Below are 14,214 nucleotides of genomic sequence, written 5' to 3'. Positions count from 1 at the left end.
CCTCCCTATCCCTGTAACCTCCTCCAGCCCGACAATCCTCCCTATCTCTGTAATCCCCTCCAGCCCCTACATCCCTCCCTATCTCTGTAACCTCCTCCAGCCCCTACATCCTTCCCTATCTCTGTAACCTCCTCCAGCCCCTAAAACCCTCCCTATCTCTGTAACCTCCTCCAGCCCAACAACAATCACTATCTCCATAACCTCCTCCAGCCGTACAACTCTCCCTATCTCTGTAACCTCCTCCAGCACCTACAACCCTCACTATTTCTGTAACATCCTCCAGACGCTACAACCCTCCCTATCTCTGTAAACTCCTCCAGCCCCATCAACCCTCCCTATCTCTGTAACCTCCTCCAACCCTCCCTATCTCTATAAACTCCTCTAGTCCCTAGAACACTCCCTATCTCTGTAACCTTCTCCCAGCCCTACAACCCTCCCTATCTCTGTAACCTCCTCCAGCCACTACAAATCTCCTTATCTCTGTAACCTCCTCCAGCCCCGACAACCCTCCCTATCTCTGTAACCTCCTCCAGCCCCTACAACTCTCCCTATCTCTGTAACGTCCTCCAGCCCCTAAGACCCTCCCTATCTCTGTAATCTCCTCCAGCCCCTACAACACTCCCTATCTCTGTAACCTCCTCTAGCCCCTACAACACTCCCTATCTCTGTAACCTCCTCCAGCCCCAACAAACCTCCCTATCTCTGTAACCTCCTCCAGCCCCTACAACCCTCCCTATCTCTGTAACCTCCTCCAGCCCCTGCAACACTCCCTATCTCTGTAACCTCCTCCAGCCCCTACAACCCTCCCTATCTCTGTAACTTCCTCCAGCCCCTACAATCCACCCTATCTCTGTAACCTCCTCCAGCCCCTACAACACTCCCTATCTCTGTAACCTCCTCCAGCTTCTACAACCCTCCCTCTCTCTGTAACCTCCTCAGCCCCTACAATCCTCCCTATCTCTGTAACCTCCTCCAGCCCCTACATCCCTCCCTATCTCTGTAACCTCCTCCAGCCCTACAACCCTCCCTATCTCTGTAACCTCCTCCAGCCCCTACAATCCTCCCTATCCCTGTAACCTCCTCCAGCCCTACAATCCTCCCTATCTGTGTCATCCCCTCCAGCCCCTACAATCCTCCCTATCTCTGGAACCTCCTCCAGCCCTACAACCCTCCCTATCTCTGTAACCTCCTCCAGCTCAAGAAGCCTCCTTATCTCTGTAACCTCCTCCAACCCCTACAACCCTCCCTATCTCTGCAACCTCCTCCAGCCCCTAAAATCCTCCCTATCCCTGTAACCTCCTCCAGCCCTACAAATCTCCCTATCTCTGAAACCCCCCTCCAGCACCTACAATCCTCCCTATCTCTGTAACCTCCTGCAGCCCCTACAACACTCCCTAACACTGTAACCTCCTTCAGCCCTACAACCCTCCCTATCTCTGTAAACTCCTCCAGCCATTACTACCCTCCCTATCTCTGTAACCTCCTCCAGCCCCTACATCCTCCCCTATCTCTGTAACCTACTCCAGCCTCTACAACCCTCCCTAACTCTGTAACCTCCCCCAGCACCTACATCCCTCCCAATCTCTGTAACCTCCTCCAGCCCCTACATCCTTCCCTATCTCTGTAACCTCCTCCAGCCCAACAACACTCATTAACTCCATAACCTCCTCCAGCCGTACAACTCTCCCTATCTCTGTAACCTCCTCCAGCACCTACAACCCTCCCTATCTCTGTAACCTCCTCCAGCCCCTACAACACTCCCTATCTCTGTAACCTCCTCCAGCCCCTCCAACCCTCCCTATTTTTGTAACCTCCTCCAGCCCCTACAACGCTCCCGATCTCTGTAACCTCCTCCAGCGCTACAACACTCCCTATCTCTGTAACCTCCTCCAGCCCCTACAATCCTCCCTATCCCTGTTACCTCGTCCAACCCTACAATCCTCCCTATCTCTGTAACCCCCTCCAGCCCCTACAATCCTCCCTATCTCTGTAACCCCCTCCAGCCCCTACAATCCTCCCTATCTCTGTAACCTCCTCCAGCCCCTACATCCCTCCCTATCTCTGTAACCTCCTCCAGCCCTACAACCCTCCCTATCTCTGTAACCTCCTCCAGCCCCTACAACCCTCCCTAACTCTGTAACCTCCTCCAGCTCAAGAAGCCTCCTTATCTCTGTAACATCCTCCAACTCCTACATCCCTCCCTATCTCTGTAACCTCCTCCAGCCCTACAACCCTCCCTATCTCTGTAACCTCCTCCAGCCCCTACAACACTCCCTATCTCTGTAACCTCCTCCAGCTCAAGAAGCCTCCTTATCTCTGTAACATCCTCCAACTCCTACAACCCTCCCTATCTCTGTAACCTCCTCCAGCCCCTACAATCCTCCCTATCCCTGTAACCTCCTCCAGCCCTTCAAATCTCCCTATCTCTGTAACCCCCTCCAGCCCCTACAATCCTCCCTATCGCTGTAACCTCCTGCAGCCCCTACAACACTCCCTAACACTGTAACCTCCTTCAGCCCTACAACCCTCTCTATCTCTGTAACTTCCTCCAGCCCCTGCAACCCTCCCTATCTCTGCAACTTCCTCCAGCCCCTCCATCCTTCCCTATCTCTGTAACCTCCTCCAGCCTCTACAACCCTCCCTAACTCTGTAACCTCCCCCAGCAACTACATCCCTCCCTATCTCTGTAACCTCCTCCAGCCCCTACATCCTTCCCTATCTCTGTAACCTCCTCCAGCCCCTAAAACCCTCCCTATCTCTGTAACCTCCTCCAGCCCAACAACAATCACTATCTCCATAACCTCCTCCAGCCGTACAACACTCCCTATCTCTGTAACCTCCTCCAGCACCTACAACCCTCCCTATTTCTGTAACCTCCTCCAGACACTACAACCCTCCCTATCTCTGTAAACTCCTCCAGCCCCATCAACCCTCCCTATCTCTGTAACCTCCTCCAACCCTCCCTATCTCTATAAACTCCTCTAGTCCCTAGAACACTCCCTATCTCTGTAACCTTCTCCCAGCCCTACAACCCTCCCTATCTCTGTAACCTCCTCCAGCCACTACAAATCTCCCTATCTCTGTAACCTCCGCCAGCCCCTACAAACCTCCCTATCTCTGTAACCTCCTCCAGCCCCTACAACTCTCCCTATCTCTGTAACGTCCTCCAGCCCCTAAAACCCTCCCTATCTCTGTAACCTCCTCCAGCCCCTACAACCCTCCCTATCTCTGTAACCTCCTCCAGCCCCTACAACTCTCCCTATCTCTGTAACGTCCTCCAGCCCCTAAAACCCTCCCTATCTCTGTAACCTCCTCCAGCCCCTACAACCCTCCCTATCTCTGTAACCTCCTCCAGCCCCTACAACACTCCCTATCTCTGTAACCTCCTCCAGCCCCTAAAAACCTCCCTATCTCTGTAACCTCCTCCAGCCCCTACAAACCTCCCTATCTCTGTAACCTCCTCCAGGCCCTACAACACTCCCTATCTCTGTAACCTCCTCCAGCCCCTACAACCCTCCCTATCTCTGTAACTTCCTCCAGCCCCTACAATCCACCCTATCTCTGTAACCTCCTCCAGCCCCTACAACACTCCCTATCTCTGTAACCTCCTCCAGCTTCTACAACCCTCCCTCTCTCTGTAACCTCCTCCAGCCCCTACAATCCTCCCTATCTCTGTAACCTCCTCCAGCCTCTACATCCCTCCCTATCTCTGTAACCTCCTCCAGCCCTACAACCCTCCCTATCTCTGTAACCTCCTCCAGCCCCTACAATCCTCCCTATCCCTGTAACCTCCTCCAGCCCCTACAATCCTCCCTATCTCTGTAACCTCCTCCAGCCCCTACAACCCTCCCTATCTCTGTAACCTCCTCCAGCCCCTACAACACTCCCTATCTCTGTAACCTCCTCCAGCCCCTACAACCCTCCCTATCTCTGTAATTCCTCCAGCCCCTACAATTCACCCTATCTCTGTAACCTCCTCCAGCCCCTACAACACTCCCTATCTCTGTAACCTCCTCCAGCTTCTACAACCCTCCCTCTCTCTGTAACCTCCTCCAGCCCCTACAATCCTCCCTATCTCTGTAACCTCCTCCTGCCCCTACATCCCTCCCTATCTCTGTAACCTCCTCCAGCTCAAGAAGCCTCCTTATCTCTGTAACCTCCTCCTGCCCCTACAATCCTCCCTATCCCTGTAACCTCCTCCAGCCCTACAAATCTCCCTATCTCTGTAACCCCCCTCCAGCACCTACAATCCTCCCTATCTCTGTAACCTCCTGCAGCCCCTACAACACTCCCTAACACTGTATTCTCCTTCAGCCCTACAACCCTCCCTATCTCTGTAAACTCCTCCAGCCATTACTACCCTCCCTATCTCTGTAACCTCCTCCAGCCCCTACATCCTTCCCTATCTCTGTAACCTCCTCCAGCCTCTACAACCCTCCCTCACTCTGTAACATCCCCCAGCACCTACATCCCTCCCTATCTCTGTAACCTCCTCCAGCCCCTACATCCTTCCCTATCTCTGTAACCTCCTCCAGCCCAACAACACTCACTATCTCCATAACCTCCTCCAGCCGTACAACTCTCCCTATCTCTGTAACCTCCTCCAGCACCTACAACCCTCCCTATCTCTGTAACCTCCTCCAGCCCCTACAAACCCCCCTATCTCTGTAACCTCCTCCAGCCCCTACAACACACCCTATCTCTGTAACCTCCTCCAGCCCCTACAACCCTCCCTATTTTTGTAACCTCCTCCAGCCCCTACAACACTCCCTATCTCTGTAATCCCCTCCAGCCCCTACAATCCTCCCTATCTCTGTAACTTCCTCCAGCCCCTGCAATCCACCCTATCTCTGTAACCTCCTCCAGCGCTACAACCCTCCCTATCTCTGTAACCTCCTCCAGCCCCTACAATCCTCCCTATCCCTGTAACCTCGTCCAGCCCTACAATCCTCCCTATCTCTGTAACCCCCTCCAGCCCCTACAATCCTCCCTATCTCTGTAACCCCCTCCAGCCCCTACAATCCTCCCTATCTCTGTAACCTCCTCCAGCCCCTACATCCCTCCCTATCTCTGTAACCTCCTCCAGCCCTGCAACCCTCCCTATCTCTGTCACCTCCTCCAGCCCCTACAACCCTCCCTATCTCTGTAACCTCCTCCAGCTCAAGAAGCCTCCTTATCTCTGTAACATCCTCCAACCCCTACAACCCTCCCTATCTCTGTAACCTCCTCCAGCCCCTACAACACTCCCTATCTCTGTAACCTCCTCCAGCCCCTCCAACCCTCCCTATTTTTGTAACCTCCTCCAGCCCCTACAACGCTCCCTATCTCTGTAACCTCCTCCAGCCCCTACAACACTCCCTATCTCTGTAATCCCCTCCAGCACCTACAATCCTCCCTATATCTGTAACTTCCTCCAGCCCCTACAATCCACCCTATCTCTGTAACCTCCTCCAGCGCTACAACCCTCCCTATCTCTGTAACCTCCTCCAGCCCCTACAATCCTCCCTATCCCTGTTACCTCGTCCAGCCCTACAATCCTCCCTATCTCTGTAACCCCCTCCAGCCCCTACAATCCTCCCTATCTCTGTAACCCCCTCCAGCCCCTACAATCCTCCCTATCTCTGTAACCTCCTCCAGCCCCTACATCCCTCCCTATCTCTGTAACCTCCTCCAGCCCTACAACCCTCCCTATCTCTGTAACCTCCTCCAGCCCCTACAACCCTCCCTATCTCTGTAACCTCCTCCAGCTCAAGAAGCCTCCTTATCTCTGTAGCATCCTCCAACTCCTACATCCCTCCCTATCTCTGTAACCTCCTCCAGCCCTACAACCCTCCCGATCTCTGTAACGTCCTCCAGCCCCTACAACACTCCCTATCTCTGTAACCTCCTCCAGCTCAAGAAGCCTCCTTATCTCTGTAACATCCTCCAACTCCTACAACCCTCCCTATCTCTGTAACCTCCTCCAGCCTCTACAATCCTCCCTATCCCTGTAAACTCCTCCAGCCCTTCAAATCTCCCTATCTCTGTAACCCCCTCCAGCCCCTACAATCCTCCCTATCTCTGTAACCTCCTGCAGCCCCTACAACACACCCTAACACTGAAACCTCCTTCAGCCCTACAACCCTCTCTATCTCTGTAAACTCCTCCAGCCATGACAACCCTCCCTATCTCTGTAACATCCTCCAGCCCCTACAACCCTCCCTATCTCTGTAACTTCCTCCAGCCCCTGCAACCTTCCCTATCTCTGCAACTTCCTCCAGCCCCTACATCCTTCCCTATCTCTGTAACCTCCTCCAGCCTCTTCAACCCTCCCTAGCTCTGTAACCTCCCCCAGCACCTACATCCCTCCCTATCTCTGTAACCTCCTGCAGCCCCTACATCCTTCCCTATCTCTGTAACCTCCTCCAGCCCCTAAAACCCTCCCTATCTCTGTAACCTCCTCCAGCCCAACAACAATCACTATCTCCATAACCTCCTCCAGCCGTACAACACTCCCTATCTCTGTAACCTCCTCCAGCACCTACAACCCTCCCTATTTCTGTAACCTCCTCCAGACCCTACAACCCTCCCTATCTCTGTAAACTCCTCCAGCCCCATCAACCCTCCCTATCTCTGTAACCTCCTCCAACCCTCCCTCTCTCTATAAACTCCTCTAGTCCCTACAACACTCCCTATCTCTGTAACCTTCTCCCAGCCCTACAACCCTCGCTATCTCTGTAACCTCCTCCAGCCACTACAAATCTCCCTATCTCTGTAACCTCCGCCAGCCCCTACAACCCTCCCTATCTCTGTAACCTCCTCCAGCCCCTACAACTCTCCCTATCTCTGTAACGTCCTCCAGCCCCTAAAACCCTCCCTATCTCTGTAACCTCCTCCAGCCCCTGCAACCCTCCCTATCTCTGTAACCTCCTCCAGCCCCTACAACTCTCCCTATCTCTGTAACGTCCTCCAGCCCCTAAAACCCTCCCTATCTCTGTAACCTCCTCCAGCCCCTACAACCCTCCCTATCACTGTAACCTCCTCCAGCCCCTACAACACTCCCTATCTCTGTAACCTCCTCCAGCCCCTAAAAACCTCCCTATCTCTGTAACCTCCTCCAGCCCCTACAACCCTCCCTATCTCTGTAACCTCCTCCAGCCCCTACAACACTCCCTATCTCTGTAACCTCCTCCAGCCCCTACAACCCTCCCTATCTCTGTAACTTCCTCCAGCCCCTACAATCCACCCTATCTCTGTAATCTCCTCCAGCCCCTACAACACTCCCCATCTCTGTAACCTCCTCCAGCTTCTACAACCCTCCCTCTCTCTGTAACCACCTCCAGCCCCTACAATCCTCCCTATCTCTGTAACCTCCTCCAGCCTCTACATCCCTCCCTATCTCTGTAGCCTCCTCCAGCCCTACAACCCTCCCTATCTCTGTAACCTCCTCCAGCCTCTACAATCCTCCCTATCTCTGTAACCTCCTCCAGCCCCTACAACCCTCCCTATCTCTGTAACCTCCTCCAGCCCCTACAACACTCCCTATCTCTGTAACCTCCTCCAGCCCCTACAACCCTCCCTATCTCTGTAACTTCCTCCAGCCCCTACAATTCACCCTATCTCTGTAACCTCCTCCAGCCCCTACAACTCTCCCTATCTCTGTAACCTCCTCCAGCTTCTACAACCCTCCCTCTCTCTGTAACCTCCTCCAGCCCCTACAATCCTCCCTATCTCTGTAACCTCCTCCAGCCCCTACATCCCTCCCTATCTCTGTAACCTCCTCCAGCCCTACAACCCTCCCTATCTCTGTAACCTCCTCCAGCCCCTACAATCCTCCCTATCCCTGTAACCTCCTCCAGCCCTACAATCCTCCCTATCTGTGTAATCCCCTCCAGCCCCTACATCCCTCCCTATCTCTGTAACCTCCTCCAGCCCCTACATCCTTCCCTATCTCTGTAACCTCCTCCAGCCCCTAAAACCCTCCCTATCTCTGTAACCTCCTCCAGCCCAACAACAATCACTATCTCCATAACCTCCTCCAGCCGTACAACTCTCCCTATCTCTGTAACCTCCTCCAGCACCTACAACCCTCACTATTTCTGTAACATCCTCCAGACCCTACAACCCTCCCTATCTCTGTAAACTCCTCCAGCCCCATCAACCCTCCCTATCTCTGTAACCTCCTCCAACCCTCCCTATCTCTATAAACTCCTCTAGTCCCTACAACACTCCCTATCTCTGTAACCTTCTCCCAGCCCTACAACCCTCCCTATCTCTGTCACCTCCTCCAGCCACTACAAATCTCCTTATCTCTGTAACCTCCTCCAGCCCCTACAACCCTCCCTATCTCTGTAACCTCCTCCAGCCCCTACAACTCTCCCTATCTCTGTAACGTCCTCCAGCCCCTAAGACCCTCCCTATCTCTGTAACCTCCTCCAGCCCCTACAACACTCCCTATCTCTGTAACCTCCTCTAGCCCCTACAACACTCCCTATCTCTGTAACCTCCTCCAGCCCCAACAAACCTCCCTATCTCTGTAATCTCCTCCAGCCCCTACAACCCTCCCTATCTCTGTAACCTCCTCCAGCCCCTGCAACACTCCCTATCTCTGTAACCTCCTCCAGCCCCTACAACCCTCCCTATCTCTGTAACTTCCTCCAGCCCCTACAATCCACCCTATCTCTGTAACCTCCTCCAGCCCCTACAACACTCCCTATCTCTGTAACCTCCTCCAGCTTCTACAACCCTCCCTATCTCTGTAACCTCCTCCAGCCCCTACATCCCTCCCTATCTCTGTAACCTCCTCCAGCCCTACAACCCTCCCTATCTCTGTAACCTCCTCCAGCCCCTACAATCCTCCCTATCCCTGTAACCTCCTCCAGCCCTACAATTCTCCCTATCTGTGTAATCCCCTCCAGCCCCTACAATCCTCCCTATCTCTGGAACCTCCTAAAGCCCTACAACCCTCCCTATCTCTGTAACCTCCTCCAGCCCCTACAACCCTCCCTATCTCTGTAACCTCCTCCAGCTCAAGAAGCCTCCTTATCTCTGTAACCTCCTCCAACCCCTACAACCCTCCCTATCTCTGCAACCTCCTCCAGCACCTACAATCCTCCCTATCCCTGTAACCTCCTCCAGCCCTACAAATCTCCCTATCTCTGTAACCCCCCTCCAGCCCCTACAATCCTCCCTATCTCTGTAACCTCCTGCAGCCCCTACAACACTCCCTAACACTGTAACCTCCTTCAGCCCTACAACCTTCCCTATCTCTGTAAACTCCTCCAGCCATTACTACCCTCCCTATCTCTGTAACCTCCTCCAGCCCCTACATCCTCCCCTATCTCTGTAACCTCCTCCAGCCTCTACCACCCTCCCTAACTCTGTAACCTCCCCCAGCACCTACATCCCTCCCTATCTCTGTAACCTCCTCCAGCCCGTACATCCTTCCCTATCTCTGTAACCTCCTCCAGCCCCTACAACACTCCCTATCTCTGTAACCTCCTCCAGCCCCTCCAACCCTCCCTATTTTTGTAACCTCCTCCAGCCCCTACAACGCTCCCTATCTCTGTAACCTCCTCCAGCCCCTACAACACTCCCTATCTCTGTAATCCCCTCCAGCACCTACAATCTTCCCTATCTCTGTAACTTCCTCCAGCCCCTACAATCCACCCTATCTCTGTAACCTCCTCCAGCGCTACAACCCTCCCTATCTCTGTAACCTCCTCCAGCCCCTACAATCCTCCCTATCCCTGTTACCTCGTCCAGCCCTACAATCCTCCCTATCTCTGTAACCCCCTTCCAGCCCCTACAATCCTCCCTATCTCTGTAACCCCCTCCAGCCCCTACAATCCTCCCTATCTCTGTAACATCCTCCAGCCCCTACATCCCTCCATATCTCTGTAACCTCCTCCAGCCCTACAACCCACCCTATCTCTGTAACCTCCTCCAGCCCCTACAACCCTCCCTATCTCTGTAACCTCCTCCAGCTCAAGAAGCCTCCTTATCTCTGTAACATCCTCCAACTCCTACATCCCTCCCTATCTCTGTAACCTCCTCCAGCCCTACAACCCTCCCTATCTCTGTAACCTCCTCCAGCCCCTACAACCCTCCCTATCTCTGTAACCTCCTCCAGCTCAAGAAACCTCCTTATCTCTGTAACATCCTCCAATTCCTACAACCCTCCCTATCTCTGTAACCTCCTCCAGCCCCTACAATCCTCCCTATCCCTGTAACCTCCTCCAGCCCTTCAAATCTCCCTATCTCTGTAACCCCCTCCAGCCCCTACAATCCTCCCTATCTCTGTAACCTCCTGCAGCCCCTGCAACACTCCCTAACACTGTAACCTCCTTCAGCCCTACAACCCTCTCTATCTCTGCAACTTACTCCAGCCCCTCCATCCTGCCCTATCTCTGTAACCTCCTCCAGCCTCTACAACCCTCCCTAACTCTGTAACCTGCCCCAGCACCTACATCCCTCCCTATCTCTGTAACCTCCTCCAGCCCCTACATCCTTCCCTATCTCTGTAACCTCCTCCAGCCCCTAAAACCCACCCTATCTCTGTAACCTCCTCCAGCCCAACAACAATCACTGTCTCCATAACCTCCTCCAGCCGTACAACACTCCCTATCTCTGTAACCTCTTCCAGCACCTACAACCCTCCCTATTTCTGTAACCTCCTCCAGACCCTACAACCCTCCCTATCTCTGTAAACTCCTCCAGCCCCATCAACCCTCTCTATCTCTGTAACCTCCTCCAACCCTCCCTATCTCTATAAACTCCTCTAGTCCCTACAACACTCCCTATCTCTGTAACCTTCTCCCAGCCCTACAACCCTCCCTATCTCTGTAACCTCCTCCAACCCCTACAACCCTCGCTGTCTCTGCAACCTCCTCCAGCCCCTACAATCCTCCCTATCCCTGTAACCTCCTCCAGCCCTACAAATCTCCCTATCTCTGTAACCCCCCTCCAGCCCCTACAATCCTCCCTATCTCTGTAACCTCCTGCAGCCCCTACAACACTCCCTAACACTGTATCCTCCTTCAGCCCTACAACCCTCCCTATCTCTGTAAACTCCTCCAGCCATTACTACCCTCCCTATCTCTGTAACCTCCTCCAGCCCCTACATCCTTCCCTATCTCTGTAACCTCCTCCAGCCTCTACAACCATCCCTAACTCTGTAACATCCCCCAGCACCTACATCCCTCCCTATCTCTGTAACCTCCTCCAGCCCCTACATCCTTCCCTATCTCTGTAACCTCCTCCAGCCCAACAACACTCACTATCTCCATAACCTCCTCCAGCCGTACAACTCTCCCTATCTCTGTAACCTCCTCCAGCACCTACAACCCTCCCTATCTCTGTAACCTCCTCCAGCCCCTACAAACCCCCCTATCTCTGTAACCTCCTCCAGCCCCTGCAACACACCCTATCTCTGTAACCTCCTCCAGCCCCTACAACCCTCCCTATTTTTGTAACCTCCTCCAGCCCCTACAACACTCCCTATCTCTGTAATCCCCTCCAGCCCCTACAATCCTCCCTATCTCTGTAACTTCCTCCAGCCCCTGCAATCCACCCTATCTCTGTAACCTCCTCCAGCGCTACAACCCTCCCTATCTCTGTAACCTCCTCCAGCCCCTACAATCCTCCCTATCCCTGTAACCTCGTCCAGCCCTACAATCCTCCCTATCTCTGTAACCCCCTCCAGCCCCTACAATCCTCCCTATCTCTGTAACCCCCTCCAGCCCCTACAATCCTCCCTATCTCTGTAACCTCCTCCAGCCCCTACATCCCTCCCTATCTCTGTAACCTCCTCCAGCCCTGCAACCCTCCCTATCTCTGTCACCTCCTCCAGCCCCTACAACCCTCCCTATCTCTGTAACCTCCTCCAGCTCAAGAAGCCTCCTTATCTCTGTAACATCCTCCAACCCCTACAACCCTCCCTATCTCTGTAACCTCCTCCAGCCCCTACAACAGTCCCTATCTCTGTAACCTCCTCCAGCCCCTCCAACCCTCCCTATTTTTGTAACCTCCTCCAGCCCCTACAACGCTCCCTATCTCTGTAACCTCCTCCAGCCCCTACAACACTCCCTATCTCTGTAATCCCCTCCAGCACCTACAATCCTCCCTATCTCTGTAACTTCCTCCAGCCCCTACAATCCACCCTATCTCTGTAACCTCCTCCAGCGCTACAACCCTCCCTATCTCTGTAACCTCCTCCAGCCCCTACAATCCTCCCGATCCCTTTTACCTCGTCCAGCCCTACAATCCTCCCTATCTCTGTAACCCCCTCCAGCCCCTACAATCCTCCCTATCTCTGTAACCCCCTCCAGCCCCTACAATCCTCCCTATCTCTGTAACCTCCTCCAGCCCCTACATCCCTCCCTATCTCTGTAACCTCCTCCAGCCCTACAACCCTCCCTATCTCTGTAACCTCCTCCAGCCCCTACAACCCTCCCTATCTCTGTAACCTCCTCCAGCTCAAGAAGCCTCCTTATCTCTGTAGCATCCTCCAACTCCTACATCCCTCCCTATCTCTGTAACCTCCTCCAGCCCTACAACCCTCCCTATCTCTGTAACCTCCTCCAGCCCCTACAACACTCCCTATCTCTGTAACCTCCTCCAGCTCAAGAAGCCTCCTTATCTCTGCAACATCCTCCAACTCCTACAACCCTCCCTATCTCTGTAACCTCCTCCAGCCTCTACAATCCTCCCTATCCCTGTAAACTCCTCCAGCCCTTCAAAACTCCCTATCTCTGTAACCCCCTCCAGCCCCTACAATCCTCCCTATCTCTGTAACCTCCTGCAGCCCCTACAACACTCCCTAACACTGAAACCTCCTTCAGCCCTACAACCCTCTCTATCTCTGTAAACTCCTCCAGCCATGACAACCCTCCCTATCTCTGTAACATCCTCCAGCCCCTAAAACCCTCCCTATCTCTGTAACTTCCTCCAGCCCCTGCAACCCTCCCTATCTCTGCAACTTCCTCCAGCCCCTACATCCTTCCCTATCTCTGTAACCTCCTCCAGCCTCTACAACACTCCCTAACTCTGTAACCTCCCCCAGCACCTACATCCCTCCCTATCTCTGTAACCTCCTCCAGCCCCTACATCCTTCCCTATCTCTATAACCTCCTCCAGCCCCTAAAACCCTCCCTATCTCTGTAACCTCCTCCAGCCCAACAACAATCACTATCTCCATAACCTCCTCCAGCCGTACAACACTCCCTATCTCTGTAACCTCCTCCAGCACCTACAACCCTCCCTATTACTGTAACCTCCTCCAGACCCTACAACCCTCCCTATCTCTGTAAACTCCTCCAGCCCCATCAACCCTCCCTATCTCTGTAACCTCCTCCAACCCTCCCTCTCTCTATAAACTCCTCTAGTCCCTACAACACTCCCTATCTCTGTAACCTTCTCCCAGCCCTACATCCCTCGCTATCTCTGTAACCTCCTCCAGCCACGACAAATCTCCCTATCTCTGTAACCTCCGCCAGCCCCTACAACCCTCCCTATCTCTGTAACCTCCTCCAGCCCCTACAACTCTCCCTATCTCTGTAACGTCCTCCAGCCCCTAAAACCCTCCCTATCTCTGTAACCTCCTCCAGCCCCTGCAACCCTCCCTATCTCTGTAACCTCCTCCAGCCCCTACAACTCTCCCTATCTCTGTAACGTCCTCCAGCCCCTAAAACCCTCCCTATCTCTGTAACCTCCTCCAGCCCCTACAACCCTCCCTATCACTGTAACCTCCTCCAGCCCCTACAACACTCCCTATCTCTGTAACCTCCTCCAGCCCCTAAAAACCTCCCTATCTCTGTAACCTCCTCCAGCCCCTACAACCCTCCCTATCTCTGTAACCTCCTCCAGCCCCTACAACACTCCCTATCTCTGTAACCTCCTCCAGCCCCTACAACCCTCCCTATCTCTGTAACTTCCTCCAGCCCCTACAATCCACCCTATCTCTGTAACCTCCTCCAGCCCCTACAACACTCCCTATCTCTGTAACCTCCTCCAGCTTCTACAACCCTCCCTCTCTCTGTAACCACCTCCAGCCCCTACAATCCTCCCTATCTCTGTAACCTCCTCCAGCCCCTACATCCCTCCCTATCTCTGTAGCCTCCTCCAGCCCTACAACCCTCCCTATCTCTGTAACCTCCTCCAGCCTCTACAATCCTCCCTATCTCTGTAACCTCCTCCAGCCCCTACAACCCTCCCTATCTCTGTAACCTCCTCCAG

Source organism: Somniosus microcephalus, unplaced genomic scaffold, assembly GCF_052327205.1.
Source record: "Somniosus microcephalus isolate GS21.2 unplaced genomic scaffold, FLI_Smic_1.0 unresolved_chr2, whole genome shotgun sequence".
In the NCBI taxonomy this organism is placed as follows: Eukaryota; Metazoa; Chordata; class Chondrichthyes; order Squaliformes; family Somniosidae; genus Somniosus; species Somniosus microcephalus.
Note: the sequence above shows the minus strand (reverse complement) of the source record.